Genomic DNA, 18,562 nt, shown 5'->3' on the forward strand with positions numbered 1-18,562 from the left:
ATTCGAGAATGCAATTTTACAATCACTATCTTTTAAAATCTTTCTTAGTGAAAGCATTTTCTCACAATCATTTTCATGAAGGAGGAAATCTTATGACACTTAGATTTAAACGGTGTATGTGTTCCTATCCATGTGAATTTGTTAAAATCCAAAGTTTACGACAAATTCAAACTCATATGGATCGAACTTTCTTAATCTTGATTTCTTGCCTTATGGTAGCACAGCTGCCCACCACGTCTTCCAAGTAGTTAAGTAGCTCACCTTTTCCTATCAATGTACTTTCCATTGATCAAGGTCCTTGCCTTTTATGCATTCAAATGAGAACTCATAGGACTCACATGCATAATTAACTCGATTGGATTGGCACAGAAACAAAATAATATCTTCACGATAGGTTGTAAACCTCAACTCGTGTGCTAGTGATGATCGATAAGGCTTATTTGATTTGTTCTTGAAACTTTTCAAGACTATTAAGACTCCCACTAACTCCTTGACATATACGATTCTCTTATCAAAACATTTCTTGACAAACAAATATTCAAGAGTTAGTGTAGCTTATATCAAAACAAAACACTTCATAATTTTGGTCTTAGTTGGTCTTTGTCTTATCCAAGACATCACAACTTTCCACAATTGATGAATGTTATAAACCTTCTTAATACTATTCACTCAATGTCACAATCTTGACTTTAAGACTTGTTTTGGAACGAAGTATTATTGACTTCTTGATTTGACCATTTCATCAATCTTCGATTCCTCTTCTTGGACATACAATTGTATAAAGACTCACTTAGAGGATCAATTGAGATATGGTTCTTAATCATTAAGACCTATCATAACGCATAAAAGCTACTCTCCCTTCTTAGAATGGAGAAACTCTTATCTTTCTGCCTACTTGATTCTTCTTATTCGTTTTGCTATTGATCTAAACCCTTTAATCAATTCAAAATTACACTTAATCTTGTAAGTGTAATCATATTTACTAAGCCTTTAGTAAATCATGACGAATATCTTTGTTACTCTTATGGTGAACTTGATCAACACACAAATTTGTGTACTCGATCTCCTAGTCCTTCACTTGACACTTTGTCAATGAATTAGTCCAATTTCCAAATACGAAATTTCTCATTTATCATGCAACCAAGTTGCGTGATTCCAAATTTCAGTCCAATTGAAATTTGGGTGATGAGAAACTCTCCCTATTTGGTAAATTCTCGATATTTCCATAAATAACATAACTAAGAATCATATCCATTCGTTGTAGAAATATGCAAACATCAATTTTCATTACGATTTCATTGCAAGGAAGTAAACAAATAAATAAATAAGTCAAACAAAATTTATTTTATTTATAAAAGCAGCGGAAAAACATTTGTCCTTACAATGCAAAATCCATTGAAAACTATGTAAAAGGAAAATTTCTAATAACTCTATCATAACTTTCTAAGCTCAAAATCCAATCATCAAGTCTATGCGATCAAGATCCATCTCTTGTGATTAGATTCATCTTGCTCTCTTATCAAGCTTCCTTTCTTTTCACCGATCCTTCAAAACATTCAAATGCAATCTTATCACATCATGTATTAAGAATCAATGAATAGGAACTTAATGGAGTTAGATAGTGGATTCTTACCTAAAGCATAGTCATACTTTTGACTCTCCCATCTCTTAGATCTCTTAGGTAAATAGGGCAACTTCGTCTCCAATGCCCCTTTTCTATTGGCAATAAAAGCAAACTGACTCTTTTGGAACAACACATGGAACTACCTCAGACATTGCCTTTCTCTTATGATCAAACTTTTCGATCATTGCATGTCTTTCATATCCATAGAGGTCTTGAAGGCAGATTCACCAATCAACTTTGCTTTTCTATTGCGCCAAACCATTGTTGATTCAGCAGCAATAAGCATGTAGGTGAGATCTATAAGTGTCACGTCGTGGTTCATCATATAGTACTCTCTTACGAACTCACTATACGAGTTAGGAAGTGACTGAAGAACCCAATCAACAACCATCTCTTCACCGACAACGGATCCCATCATTCTTAATCTATCAATGTGTGACTTCATCCCTAAGACGTGTGCACACACCGACTTGTCCTCTTTATGTTTACTTGCCAAAAGGGCTTGAGTGATATTGAACCTTTCAATTTTACAATCTTGTGGGTTAGGGAGAATAATAAGAGGAGGAGGAGGAAGTGAAGCATGATTTCTTGTTCCTTGATCGAATCGAGGAATATCATCTTCATGTTGAATGCTTGTTCCACAGGATTTGAGAAGACCATAGTTGTCGAACTTTGACATCGGGAGAAAAACGAATTCAAGTTAGTTGATTGATTGAGTCCTTGGCAAATCACCCAAATGAAATTCCAAGGCTAGGACCCAACACAATATCCTACAACTCGGGAGAGGGATGCCGTAACCCAAATTGCAGAACATTTGAAGGTAAGTGAATGACGATTCACTAGTTTCCACCATGAAAAACGAAAAAGAAATTTAAGTTTTAAATCTATGAAAACTCCTAGATCCTTTGAGATTCATTGAACATTTCAATGGCATGTTTAAATCTCAATATGCCCCTCTAGTTTGTGACTGGGATGCCGAGGATCACAAAGCGGGTGTGAATAACCATGCAAACTACATGGTGCCCTCACATGTTACAATCACCTATTCGATGTGCCGGTAAACCACACACGCTCCACCGAACTATGACAAACATTGAGTCACCCTTTGCTACCTTTGCTTAGAACCATTTAGTGTGCCGGTAAACCACACACGCTCCACTAACGTCTTCGCAAGGGCACAAAGTGTAATTTCATGGAATTGCATCGATTCACTTTTGCCTAAGTAACTAAGATTGGGAATTTGAAAAACATTTAGTTACTTGGTATTTCATTATACTTATAATGGAAGGTTTCGTCCTATCCTACCCGTTCGGCTAACGACCCTCCACTAGTCAAGAGTGCGGTGGGTAAGAGTGGATACCCATTCAATCGCCATTTTATAGGCAATTTCCTTAAACACCCCTTATAGACCAGCTTCGTGAATGAGGCCTACTAACGGTAAGACTGACTTTTACTCATACACATATATAATGTTAGACTTTTAATCTTATATATAGTATAGGGTGTATTTTATACTTTTAAAATACTATGTGGTTAACTTTAATAATTACACTTTTAATTCAATTAAATTGTTAACCTAAACTTTTATGGATTTATTAAACCTCTTTTAATTATACTCCTTAATTAATTAATAAAACCATAAGGGGGTGATTTGAACTTTTCAAAACATTACTAGAGTTTTAGAATTTAACATTTCTAATTAAACTTTTAATCAACTTTTAAATTCCAAAACTTGAGGGCAAGTTTTGAAACCTTTTTCAAAACATTAGGGTTTTAACTATTTAAATTTCAAAACTTCAAAACTTTTGGGTTCAAATTTAAACTATAAAACCTAAAGGGGTAAATTGAAACTATTTCACAAGATAATTCAAATCTAAATTACAAATAATCAAACTTTATCTAATAAAACAAGTGATTATCTAAATTTTGACAATTTTGACAATTGTCTTCAACATGACTGGACCGCCTTACCAGGCCTTCAGCCAATCTGGACCACTCTCAAAACCTTCAGCATGTCTGGACCGCCCTCCAGGGCCTTCAGCCTGTCTGGACCGTCCCCGAGCCATCAGCCTGACTGGTACGCTCACCGGCCTTCAATCTGTCCGGACTGCCCGACTAGCATTCATCAACCTAAATTATCACTTGGAAAACTCTTACATTCATACTGTTCTAGCCCTCTAAGGGTTCCGAACTCTAACTCCATCCTACATCCTCAATCTCGGCCTGATCCTAGGCCTTCCACAATCGATCGCCCTTTACAAAACCCTTCGTCTGCATCCCGCCCCGCTTGCCTGTCACTTGCTCAAACCAGCCTACGCTCTTAGCTGATAGAACTGTTGGGTTTTGAGCAATCTAACACTTTCGAAGTGTGCATGCAACCCTAATAAACCTTGGATCTATGTTTGTCTAAATACATGCAAAATAATAATTTTCCAAGGTTTATAACCTATCTAACATGGCATGGGGAACATTTCAACATAAAAGAGTTAGAAGAGATTACATACCTTTTGGTGAGTTGGGTTCTAAGGAGTTTGAGGGCCAAGCACCAATAGTGTGAATGCCTCAAATGGAATCACAAACACCACAAACTCTTGGAAAACTATGATGAGAGTATACACCTTGTATAAATTGGCCACACACATGCACACACACACTAGTTCACTAGTTTTTTCTTAGGCTTCATTTCATGCTCCATAAGCATGCTTATATAGTGTGCATGGTTAGGGTGAAACCCTAATAACCCATGTCTTTTCCTTTTCCAAGGATCCATGGGTTAAAAGCTCCATGGATCATCCATGGACTTCCACATAAGCCTAGCCCATTAACAAATGAGTATTAGCCCACACTATATAAAACAAATAGCCCATAATTTAATTAGTATTCCTTTTAATCTCTAAATTAATTCATAATTAATTTAAGACTAAAACTAATTAAATAACGTAACTTCATATTAATATATTATAACCCATAATATATTAATAAACATATGTGTATAACTCTCATAAAATTATCCATAATAGTTTGGATGAGATGCAACCCAAATGGACCATGCCGGTCGGGTCAAGTATATACCAAATAAGTTATGGACTTAGACACCTTATCCAATAGACTCCCACTTGGATAAGTCTAATAACTATATTTGCCTATAACTTCAGGAACCAACCAACAATCGTAGCTCTCGAAAACTCCCTCGAACAATGAAGACTCTGTCGAACTATGAAGCGCCATTTTAGATAAGTGATCACATAATCCTCTGTTCTCATGATATCAGCCGGACAAACACATGGAACTATGTCTTGCTTATTGTCTAGCTGTTGTTTCTCGATTTTCCGATTTGTTTGACGAAGAACTTCACTGAACACATCGGTTTAGTTCTGACCAGGCCTGGTACATGGATCAACACAAAATCATCGAGGGGCCCAGATATCGCTTCTATTTCTAGAAGAAACAGATAAACTTCGACTGATATGCTTGTTCTACTACTTAATGAATTGTACACAAAGGCACGTTTTATAACATCAAGTTACTGATGCGTTTACGTGCAATCAATGCACAACCAACTCATAGGTAACAACTCATATCTCTAGGTTTAAAGATTTATATGATGTTATCGTCTCACGATCACTCGAGATAAATTCCATGAAGTGATACAAGTGAGCGTGGGTTTATACCAATACTCATAACTTATGAGTACTCATGAATGTTGCAGCAACCATTGCCATGTCTAAACACCTTTAAGGCATCTACAAACCCAATTCATGACAATCTTGATTCATACCTACTTCCGACGTATGATCGATTGTGGAGGTTTGAATAAATTAATTATTCTGGAAGTCAAAACATGCAAAACTGAAACAATAGTAAATAATTGACAATGATAGTAACACTTTACTCATAAATAAATCACAAATTTTATTCATCATCAAATGTCGATTACATTTTACAAGTTTCAGGAAAACTATCTAATCTGTAAAACTAATATCGTCCCTCAGCCCGATGCGTCTCGCATGCTGAAAATGCTTAACCCTCGTCAGTCCCTTCGTAAGGGGATCTGCAGGATTCTCATCTGACAATATCCTCCTTGTCACAAGGAGTCCTTCTTCAATCTTGTGTCTTATGAAGTGATATTTTCTGTCAATGTGTCGGGATCTGCCATGATCTCTTGGTTCCTTGGCTAAGGTAATCGCACCATTGTTGTCACAGAAAATCTCTATAGGTTCCTTAATGGATGGTACAACTCCAAGGTCTCCGATGAAGTTCTTTAGCCATATCGCCTCCTTCGATGCTTCACTCGCTGCTATATACTCTGATTCACAAGTCGAATCAGCCACCGTCTCCTGCTTGGGACTCTTCCAAGAAATTGCCCCTCCATTTAAGGTAAAGATCCAGCCCGACTGAGAGCAGAAATTATCCCTATCAGTCTGAAAACCAGCATCACTATACCCTAATACTTTCAAGTCATCACAGCCACCAAGGGTAAGGATCCAATCCTTAGTCCTCCGCAGGTACTTGAGAATGTTCTTTACCGCGGTCCAATGAGCCTTGCCAGGGTTCCCCTGATACCTGCTGACCATGCTCAAAGTAAATGCCACATCAGGACGGGTACAAGTCATAGCATACATGATCGAGCCAACTGCGGAAGCATATGGTAATTGGCTCATCTCAGCTATCTCTGCCTCTGTACTCGGACTCTGAGTCTTACTCAGTTTGGTATTGCTTTGGATCGGTAAATCTCCTTTCTTGGAATTCTCCATGTTGAACCTTTTCAACACCTTATCCAAGTAGATACTCTGACTAAGTCCAATTAGTCTTCTACTCCTTTCTCTTAATATCCTTTCCATATCATAGCAAAGCACTTCCCAAGCCAGGACTTAACCTCCTGCAAGGTTGGGATGTCATTTCCTATGAGTAGTATGTCATCCACATACAGTACCAAGAAGCTAACTATACTCCCACTAGCTCTGACATACACGCAAGACTCATCTTCGCTTCTCAAGAAGCCAAACTCTTTTACCTTCTCATCAAAACAAAGATTCCAGCTACGAGATGCTTGTTTTAATCCATAAATGGATTTCTCAAGCTTGCATACTCTATTAGGGTACTCTGCATTGACAAAACCCTCTGGCTGATTCATGTACACATCCTCAGCCAACTTTCCATTAAGGAAAGCGGTTTTGACATCCATTTGCCATATTTCATAATCATGAAATGCTGTAATGGCTAACATAACCCTAATAGACTTAATCTTTGCTACCGGCGAAAAGGTTTCATCATAATCAACACCTTGAGTTTGAGTAAAACCCTTCGCAACCAGTCGAGCCTTATAAGTATGCACTTTTCCTTCCATGTCTGTCTTCTTCTTGAAGATCCATTTGCACCCGACTGTTTTACGGCCTGGTACATTGTCAACCAAGTTCCAAACTTGATTGTCATACATGGACTGTATCTCGCTGTCCATAGCCTCCTTCCATTTAGCAGACTCCGGGCCTGCCATGGCTTCCTTAACACTGCTAGGTTCATCCAAATTTACTAGTTTACTATCACTAATAAACGTATCACCTTCCGTAGTAATATGAAAACCATAATAAAACGAAGGTGTGTTCCTAACCCGTGTGGAACGCCTCGGAGGTACACACTCGTCAGCTGGATTAACAGGAGTTTCCTCCTCAGGTTGATTGCTAGTGTCTGAGGTTCCTTCACCAATTGATTCTTGAATTTCTTCAAGATCAATCTGCCTCCCACTGTCTCCTTGGCTTATAAATTCTTTCTCGCGAAAGATCCCTCTTCGTGCTACAAAGACCACATTCTCACTGGGTCTGTAGAAAAGGTAACCGAAGGATTTCTGTGGGTAGCCGATGAAAGTACACCTTTCACTTCGGGGTTCAAGCTTATCATGAGTTTCACGCCTCACGAAGGCTTCGCAACCCCAAATTTTGATGTGGTCCAAATTGGGAACCTTCCCAGTCTACATCTCATGAGGTGTTTTGGTAACCTTCTTTGTAGGGACTAGATTAAGGATATGGGCGGCAGTCTCTAAGGCACACCCCCAAAAAGAGATTGGTAACGAAACTTGACTCATCATAGAGCGAACCATGTCCAACAAAGTTCGATTACGCCTCTCAGCTACACCATTCAGCTGTGGTGTCCTGGGAGGAGTCAATTGTGAGACAATCCCACACTCCTTAAGATAGTCAAGGAACTCGGTACTAAGATACTCACCACTTCGATCGGATCGAAGCATCTTAATGTTCCTGCCCAATTGATTTTCTACTTCCTGCTTGAATTCCTTAAACCTTTCAAAGGTTTCGGACTTATGTTTGATTAAGTAGACATACCCATATCTACTAAAATCATCAATAAAAGTCACATAATACCGATTAGCATCCCTTGTGGCGGTTTTGAATGGCCCACATACATCAGTATGTATTATGTCCAACAAACCCTCACCCCTCTCACAAGTTCCAGTGAAGGGTGATTGTGTCATTTTTCCAAGTAGACAAGATTCACAACTATCATCTGATTTAAGGTCAAATGATTCCAAGACTCCACTCTTTTGGAGTTGGCCTATGCGTTTCTTGTTTACATGTCCAAGACGACAATGCCACAATGATGCTTTATCTAGGCTAGTAGAAGAATCAATATACAACACATTATTTCCTAAGTTGTCTACAATCGACACAGTTTCATACATGCCATCACAAGGTAATGCTTTAAAATAAAACACATTATTAAAGAAAGCATTAATACCACCACATTCATTATCAAACAAAAAGGTAAAACCTTGTTTGTACAAAGCATGAAAATAAATAATATTCCTCGCCATTTCAGACGAGTACACACATTTATTCAAATCTAATTTTAACCCATTATTAAGCAACAAAGTATAAACTCCAATCTTGGAAACAGGTGAAGCCTTCCTATTCCCCATGATTAAGTTTATCTTCCCGTGCTCCACATCCTCACTTCTTCTTAGGCCCTGCAAATCAGAACATATGTGAATACCACATCCTGTATCAAGCACCCAAGAGTTAGAATATGTTGAGTAATTAGACAATATAGTGTAAATACCTGCATAGGTGGGTTTCACTTTCCCATCCTTTAGATCCTGCAAGTACTTAGGGCAGTTTCGCTTCCAGTGTGCCTTTTCATGGCAATAAAAGCATTCAGCATCCTTGGGAATGGCAGAAGGAGTGACAGAACCGTTCTTAGTCTTTGATGAGGAGCCTTCAAGAGACTTTCCATTGGTACCCTTCGAAGGGTGCTTCCTCTTTTTCCCTTTGCCTTGCCCAATAGCTAAAACAGGGGTAGAAGTTGGAGTAGGAGTAGTAGAGGTAACAACCGCTTTACCCTTAAGACCGGTTTCAGCGGTCTTCAAGAGTCCTTGAAGCTTGCTGAGGGTAACTTCCTCCTTGTTCATATGATATGTCATTCGAAAATGATCATAACAAGAAGGCAAGGAGTGCAAAATGATGTCAATTGCCAACTCCTCGGGGATGTTAACATTCAGCTTCAGCAAACGGTCCACATACCTTTGCATCTTTTGCATGTGGCCCGTGACGGATTCACCATCCTTCATGCGGGTAGTTATTATGGAGGAGATTATTTCATACCGCTCCTGACGAGCACTCTGATGGTACCTTTCCATCAGGTCTTGGTGCATCTCAAAAGGGTAGAAATCTTCATACGACTTTTGGAGCTCGACTGTCATCGTGGCCATCATGATACATGCCACCTTAGTAGCATCTCTCTCATGAGTCCTGAATTCAGCGATCTCCTCAGGAGTAGCAGTAGACTCATCAAGTTCTTTTAACTCCTTATCGAGGACATATTCCTTGTCCTCGTAACGAGTAACCATCCTGATGTTCCTAATCCAATCCATGAAGTTGGAACCATCAAAGATGACCCTCCCACAAAGATTCATGAGAGAGAAAGAACCAGTTGGGTTAGAGCCTGAAGCATTAGTGTTGGAAGACATCTGAAAGAAGAAAGTAAGTTTAGATTAGATATTTAGGATCCTTAATAAGACACCCAAATGTAATATTAAGGCTAGGATCCAATCATAATATATTACACTTAGAAGAGGGATGCCGTAATCTAAGTAATAATATATTTGAAAGGTAGGTGAATGACGATTCACCAATTTCCACCATGAAAAAGAAATGATTTATTAGGTTTAATTGGATTTGAAATTCCTAGATTCTTTTGAGATTCATTGAACTTTTCAATGGCATGTTTCAATCTCGATTGTGCCCTTCAAGTTTTGTGACTGGGATGCCGAGGATCACAAAACAAGGTGTGAATAACCATGCTAATTCACTTGGTACTCTTAATATTATCACCTAATCAATGTGCCGGTTAACCACACACGCTCCATTGATCTATGACAACATTAAGTCACCCTTCGTGATCCTTACTAGTCCTAGTTAGTGTGCCAGTTAACCACACACGCTACACCAACGACTTGGTAAGGTACAAAGTGTGAATTCCATGGATTAGCACCATGTTCACATTTTCCTAAAATAACTACGATTGGGAATTAAAAGAGTTTAGTTATTTTATAATATTCATTATACTTTTAATGAGGATTTAAAGTCATTGTTCTACCCGTTCGGCTAACGACCCTCCACCGATCAAGCAAGCGGTGGGTGAGAGTATACACCCATTAAGTCGCCATTTTATAGGCAAGAACCTTATACCCACCTTATAGACCGGCTTCGTGAATGAGGCCTACTAACGGTAAAACGACTTATTCTTATACATATATATAATAATTAACCATTAATGTTATAAATAGTATAAGGGTTGAATTTTAACTATTAAAACTCTAAGGTTTGGAATTAAAGTTTATTAAAGTGTGTGAAACTTTACAAATTCCAAAACTTGAGGGCAAGTTTTGTAACTTTGCAAAACTCTTCATTTCATAACTTATGAATTAAAGGTTCATAAAAATGAAGACTCTTCATTTTCATGTAACTTATGTGTTTTAAGTGTGTGTTAAATGAAAGTGACCTTTGGTAATCCATAACTTGAGGACAAATTATGGACTCCATTAAAACACATAAATGATAAAGAATTAATCCTAAACAATTCAGCAAATAATTCCTATCATTTTCTAAATTCATAAGAACATGAACATGATCATCAAAAATTCAAGAATTATATGAACACATAAAATCATGGAATTTTGATATATGCTATTGTAAATGGATTAGAACAACCATTACACCAACTAAAATAAGTTTTATAACACCAAAACAATTTAGGGTAATGTTTCTAGTCCATTTCCAGCAGCAAAAGTCGAGAATCTGCACTCTTTCGATCCTACTCGTCGAGTGCATGAACTGACTCGTCGCGTAGGTTGAATTTTGCCTTGGACTCGTCGAGTCCCCCCCAATGGACTCGGCGAGTCCACCATGCAGACAACAACGATTTCGACTTTTTTCACTATTTTGCATCAAGTATCAATCAAGCAAGCCTAGGCTCTGATACCACTGTTGGGTTTTGAGCAATCTAACACTTCCTAAGTGTGCATGCAACCCTAATAAACCTTGGATCTATGTTTGTCTAAATACATGCAAAATAATAATTTTCCAAGGTTTATAACCTATCTAACATGGCATGGGGAACATTTCAACATAAAAGAGTTAGAAGAGATTACATACCTTTTGGTGAGTTGGGTTCTAAGGAGTTTGAGGGCCAAGCACCAATAGTGTGAATGCCTCAAATGGAATCACAAACACCACAAACTCTTGGAAAACTTTGATGAGAGTATACACCTTGTATAAATCGGCCACACACATGCACACACACACTAGTTCACTAGTTTTTTCTTAGGCTTCATTTCATGCTCCATAAGCATGCTTATATAGTGTGCATGGTTAGGGTGAAACCCTAATAACCCATGTCTTTTCCTTTTCCAAGGATCCATGGGTTAAAAGCTCCATGGATCATCCATGGACTTCCACATAAGCCTAGCCCATTAACAAATGAGTATTAGCCCACACTATATAAAACAAATAGCCAAAATTTAATTAGTATTCCTTTTAATCTCTAAATTAATTCATAATTAATTTAAGACTAAAACTAATTAAATAACGTAACTTCATATTAATATATTATAACCCATAATATATTAATAAACATATGTGTATAACTCTCATAAAATTATCCATAATAGTTTGGATGAGATGCAACCCAAATGGACCATGCCGGTCGGGTCAAGTATATACCAAATAAGTTATGGACTTAGACACCTTATCCAACAAGAATCGCTATGGAATCCCAGACAGCTAATCAACCTCTCATGCTTGTCGATCTTCCGGAGAATTTTCCAATTCTCCCCACTTAGAGCTTTGACTATCAACCACCAGTTGCCATAACCAACATCCCTTAACATCCCTACACCGCATATTCCCTTACACGCGAACCGATTCCCACAAGAACAAACAACCTTCATAAAATCCCATATCAACACTGATCATCTCGGACTTGAAAGAAGTCCGACCTTCAGCTAACCATTCTTCAGACCGCATATGCTACCCGACATTCAGAACAGGAACCTGATTCCCCACTGAGAAACCCCATGAATGATAACCAACGAAACTCCCAATACCAAGATCCTTAACCATACCATAACCCTCGAGGAACAACAATTACAATACCAAAAATCACACCACGAGATTAGCATATATACAATACTCCATAATAATCACAAGATAGACAAATATCAAGAAGGAAACATACCCACAACTGCATCCGACATTGCCCTGACCTCCTCTGTTGTAAGCTGAAAAGCACAACCCTGAGCCCTCGGGGGCTCTGCTCCACCTTGACCTCCACCCGTAATCCTCAACGTGGCCGGTGCTGGAGCCTGCACCGGTTCTGCAGTAAGCTGTGGACAGCTCGCCCTCATGTGACCAACCTGATGGCACTGGTAACAAATCCTCATATCCTGAACCGAGGCTGACTGACGACAATCTCTCGCATAATTCCCTCTCTCCCGCACTTACGGCACGCACCTCCAGACCTACAAACTCCGGTGTGACCCTTCCCGCACTTCCCACAAGTGCGGGTGCCCTGACTGCTCAAATTGAAATCAATGGTCTTGGATCGTTTCGACACTGACTGCGACTGTATCGGGGCCTGCCTTTGCTCCCTCAACTATTGCTCAATCTCCAACTCACGCTGCCTAGCGGTTTCCTGCATCTCCAACAATGTCTCGCACCTCTACGTAGACACAAATTGCCTGATATCCCTGTTCAGCATGCTCAGATATCGGGACATCTGGGCCTGCTCAGAAGCAAACTCAGGGCAAAACATCTCCCTCTCAGTGAACATCCTGGTGATCTCTGTTACCGACTCGGAATCCTGCTTCAGCTCCAGGAACTCCTGGGTTAATCTCTCCCTCTCAACTTGCGGAACATAGCGAGTACTAAACATCTCTCTGAACTGATCCCAAGAAACCGCAGCTCGCTACGCATCAGAATACGATCCCGTGGTCAACCTCCACCAATCCTTTGTCCCAAGCCTTAAAAGGTTCAGAGCACACCTTACCCTCTGATCAGCAGGGCATGAACATGTAAAGAAACATCCCTCCACGTCAGACAACCATCTCATAGCAACGATCGGATCCTGAACTCCATCAAAGGTAGGGGGCTTTGTGTTATCAAAGTCCCGATACTGGAAACCCCGACTGGCTCCTCCCCCTGCCGCTGTTACAGCCGCTGCGGCTGCCACGGCCGCTGTCTCTGCTAGAGCTGCATAGCGCTTATCAAAATACTCGACCATGGTGGTCTTGATCGACCCAAACAGTTTTGGCAACTCGGCCCGGAACATAGCAAAAACATCATCATGCAGGATCTCACGAATCCTAGCATCCAACTCATCTGTACTCATCTGACCGATGACCTCGGGTGACACCGATCCACCCTGACCGCCCTCTCCGGCTCCCGATCCTAACCCGGATCCACTCCCAGCATGTCTTGTAACCACCATACTTCAAATACCGCAATCATCAGATAACTCTCACAAACCTGGGAACCAACCCGCAACCCAACCCTAGGCGTTGTGACTTCCTTGATGTGCGTATGGGTCCTGTGCTTTCAGTAGTACGGGCCCATACTACCTTCAACACCTACCCATATTTACATCAAGTATCACCACAACACCCTAAATATGAACTAACATAACAACAACAAATCCTCACTCCTAGAGGAAAACTAAATATCTCGTACCAACCTACCGGTCCCACTACTCACCCGACCATGAAACTTCCACCAACTCCTGCACCACTAGTGTATGCTAGTCATACATAACGCTGGACCCTATAGACTTTCAAATACTCAATCCTACCCTATGCTCCCAATCAAACAAGAACATAACATAAGGCCAAATCAAACATTCTCAGGCTATAAGATCTTAATTACATATGGCCGTGATGCATACACTAGATATCTATAGTAATGATGTCAATTTCATACAAGGAAACCCTAGGCTAGTAGGCATCATATAATCAGGCACTTTTATCATGCAATTCCTGAAGATCCCTAGCCTAGTACTAGCATGCTGTTCTATCATAACACATAAACAAATAACTTGCATGGTATTTTGGGGCTACTTACTGGCTCCGGCTGGTCGTACCTCTGTGTCCTATTTTACTCATTTTGAAAACCATTTTAAATTCTCTTTTGAAAGTCTCCTTGATTTGAGACTGGATTCACACGAATGTTCCTCCAATTCACTCAAACCAAGGCTCTGATACCAACTTGTAACACTCTAAAAAATTCAAACCAATTTTAACTTTTCAAAAACAACCCAGTTTTGTTAATTATTACAAAAAGCTTTTCAATACAATTATTATCAGAGTCTTCCCAGAACCATATCGTAAGACATAAACGTGAGGAGCGGTACAATCACGCCTTCGCCTTGCCACGGTCTCCTGAAGTACCTGAAAAACATTAAACCACAACTGTAAGCCCGAAAGCTTAGTGAGATAACCCCAAAATACCAACCACATATACCACGCATAACATATCATAACCGAATAGAAACGGAACAGCATGCACTGGGTCCACAACTTTGCAAGCTGAACTACCCCATGGGCCCTCAGTATGAGTCTGGAATGCCTACCGAGCCCTCAGCTTGTATCTGGAATGACATAGAGCCCTCAGTATGAGTCTGGAATGCCTACCAGGCCCTCAGCTCGTATCTGGAATGCTCTTGAGTCCTCAGTATGAGTCTGGAATGCCTACCGGGCCCTCAGCTCATATCTGGAATACTCCCGAGTCCACAGTATGAGTCTGGAATACCTTCCGAGCCCTCAGCTCATATATGGAATACTCCCGAGTCCTCAGTATGAGTCTGGAATGCCTTCTGGGCCCTCAGCTCATATCTGGAATACTGTAGGGAGCAGTACAACCTCAACCCATCCCACATAACATGTCGACATGTAACAGATAAATGCACATACACGTAATCAATCAGTATCACAAGCAGTCCTACAGATCTACCCGACTAGCATATCAACTGGCATACATTACTAACTCAACTCAACATATCAATAACTACTAGGATATCAAATCCATTGGGCCGGCCTTGGTGCCTTAGTCCCCTTAGTATAGTGAGGATAACTCACCTCGCAATTGCTGGCTAAAAAGATAAGATCACGCTGCTCCAACCTCCGACACGAACTCCACCACTGATAATACCAAAAGACTAAACCCAATAAATACCAATAATTACCAAAATTCCCTTGAAAAGTCAACTGGTCAACTCTTGGTCAAAGTCAAAGTCCTCAGTCAAAGTCAAACTTCCTGACTGACCCTACTTGCCGAGTCAGCCCGATGACTCGCCGAGTCCCTTAACTCTGAAAAATCCCATCTCAACTCACTAAGTCATCCCTTGACTCACCGATTCTCAGCTTAACCAGAAAAGGCTACGACCTCAAGACCAGACTCGCCAAGTCCAAGAACAGACTCGCCGAGTCCAAGGCTATCTTTAACCAACTCACCGAGTTTCTTTCTATCTTCATACATCTCGTCGAGTACACCCATGTGACTCGCCGAGTACCACTAGCTCTTAACCCATACAGAGGCTTTCCAAGCCATGCAGGGGCTCCAATCCATAGATATACTCTTCCACAAGTTATTCCTCACGTAAAGTTGCAAACTTTACGTGAATCCAAAGAGATCTGAGCATAATATATTCTAGGGTTAGGGTTTGGGACAAAAGAACTTCACCAACAACTCTTGAGCATAGACTTTATGGCGTTCTGGAACATTAACAACCTAGACCTGAGGTAGCAACCTCAGATCTTACACCAAACTTGAGATGGACCTCATTCATGCCACAAAAACCCCACAATTGATAGATATAGATGCACAAAAGCTCAATCAACATATTATTACCTCAAATGAAAGCTCCAACTGAAGAGTAAGCTAAATCTCTGCAAGGCCCCTTGCTCCAACCTTCTTGTTCTTCACTTCCCCTCCAAGATTTCCTCCTCCAAGACTCTATATGCTCTCCAACTCTCTCACAACCGAAAGCTAGGGTTTTTGGACTTCAAGGGAGAGTAAAGAGGCTGGGGAGAGGGTAGTATGTTCATTATATAAGGCTCAACCCCCGGGATTAGGGTTTTCTCCATACATCACCAACTCGCCGAGTCCACCCATGCGACTCGGCGAGTTGGTCACTTATCACGCAACCTGAACGCGACTCCACTCGCCGAGTCTATCCATAGACTCGCCGAGTCCGACCTTCTTATTTACACTTTTAGTCCTTCAACTTTACTTCTGAATTTCAGGATGTCACACCTGAGGTTATCCCGAGAGAGAGAGAGAGAGAGGGCCCTTTAATTAAATAATTTTTTTTCTTTTTTTTTTTAAATAGAGAAAACCTCATAAATGGTCCCTGTGTATTGAAATGACAAAAATGCCCCTCACTTAATGGTAGAAAGCTGACGGAGTTAGGCGGAAGGACCATTTGTTAAAAGTTTTGAAACCACAAGGACCATCTGTGAGGTTTTTGAAACTTAGGGACTAAACTTGATATTTTCGAAAACTACAGAGATCATTTTTGAAGTTTTGTCTTTTTTTTAAGTAACTTATAGAAGTGGTCCTTATGCTTTGATATGATTTAAAGTTTTAGTTCATAAATTTACAAATTAGTATGTTAAATTCCCGTAGTTTATAAATATTACTGTTTTAATCCTTATTTCATATAAAATAATAACTTATTATTTATTTTTCTTTTTCTTTTTCTTTTTCTTTTAACAATTTATTATATATATATATATATATATATATATATATATATATATATATATATAGGATATAGATCCGGTAAGAAAGTTTTTTTGGTAGGAAGGTAAGAAGTTTTTTTTCTACATATTTTTTTGACGAATAAAATAAATGAATCACTAGATGATTCATTTGTAAGATGATTCACAAGAAAAAATTCCGAAAAAAACATATTTATGATTCATTTTAAGTAAATTAAGAAAAAATTCACTTTTATGACAATTTTAGTGAATAACAACAAAATCATTGTATAAATGAATCATCGAGATGTTTTTTTGAGATTTTTTTCTTGTGAATCATCTTACAAATGAATCATCTAATGATTCATTTTGTTTGTTCGCGAAAAAAATATGTAGAAAAAAAATTTCTTACCTTCCTACCAAAAATTTCCTTCTTATTTGATCTTGATTCTATATATATATATATATATATATATATATATATATATATATATATATATATATATATATATATATATAGACACACACACACACACACACACATATATATATATATATATATATATATATATATATATTATGACTCAATGCATAAAATTCGTATCATTTTCCATCTTGATGAGTTATAATCAAGACATAAAGAAGCTACTAACTCATCACAGATTTCATAGAAACAACCCAAGAGATAATAATAATAATGATATATGAGTTTAAGATAGCAGTACATTCATCCTAAACAAAGACATGAAAAGAAAAATAAAAGAAAATTGTCTTAACAACACAACCATAAAAAAAATCAAAATAGGATCTCACCAAGGTTTACTATGGAGGCGGTTGTGGTGGATATCGTGGGTATGGTGGAGGATAACCGAAAATCAATCTAACTAATTCATCAAATAAAACATTTTCTGATGTAACTGGTGATAATACTCGTACTCTAATGATGATGGATACTTACATGGGTTCCCAGATCGATAGAAAACTGATATTGGAGCTCGATATTGCTGCTGTGGCAAATCAATGTCTATTGGGTCATGCTATAGATGGTTGTGTCTATAGGCAACATTCACATAGTACTCCTGCTGATACAGCTGATGAGTAGAAACCCTATATGTGTTGTCACCTGTAATGCCAACCTGTTGCATCTATTCAGTCAGATCAACTAGTGTCGTGTTAACACCCTCTATCCAAAGATTTTTCATCCCCATCCAATTCTACACTTCTTGTTATGCATGTTTTGTCTCCCTATAAAGTCCTCCCATGTTGCTCGCATGTCCCAACCATGCCCTACTACATGTTCATGATGCTGCAATTGGTCACCCTGAAAATTAGCAAATGACTCCTTGTCTCCTGCACCAAGTGAGGTTGTGTAAGTCATATTTGTTGCAAAATATTTTAGACTACATCTCCCATTGATATGAAGTAGCAATAGGGCGAAGGATATGCTAGTATGAAGTAGCTCGCAGGACCCTGATCTTATTTCCCAACTCCTTAGTCACATATGTAGATATCAGGGCAATATGGGGGTGATGAATATGTTCTGGATATCAAAACAAGACCATATGAAAATAGATCCCATCATCAATCTATACAATACATATAAGCCCATGTGTCCTCACCGCCCTGGGATCGCTATTCCTTAGGTTCACATTATCCGTGATAATCCTATGTATGCCTTTGCT

Source organism: Lactuca saligna, chromosome 9, assembly GCF_052625555.1.
Source record: "Lactuca saligna cultivar CGN05327 chromosome 9, ASM5262555v1, whole genome shotgun sequence".
NCBI lineage: Eukaryota > Viridiplantae > Streptophyta > Magnoliopsida > Asterales > Asteraceae > Lactuca > Lactuca saligna.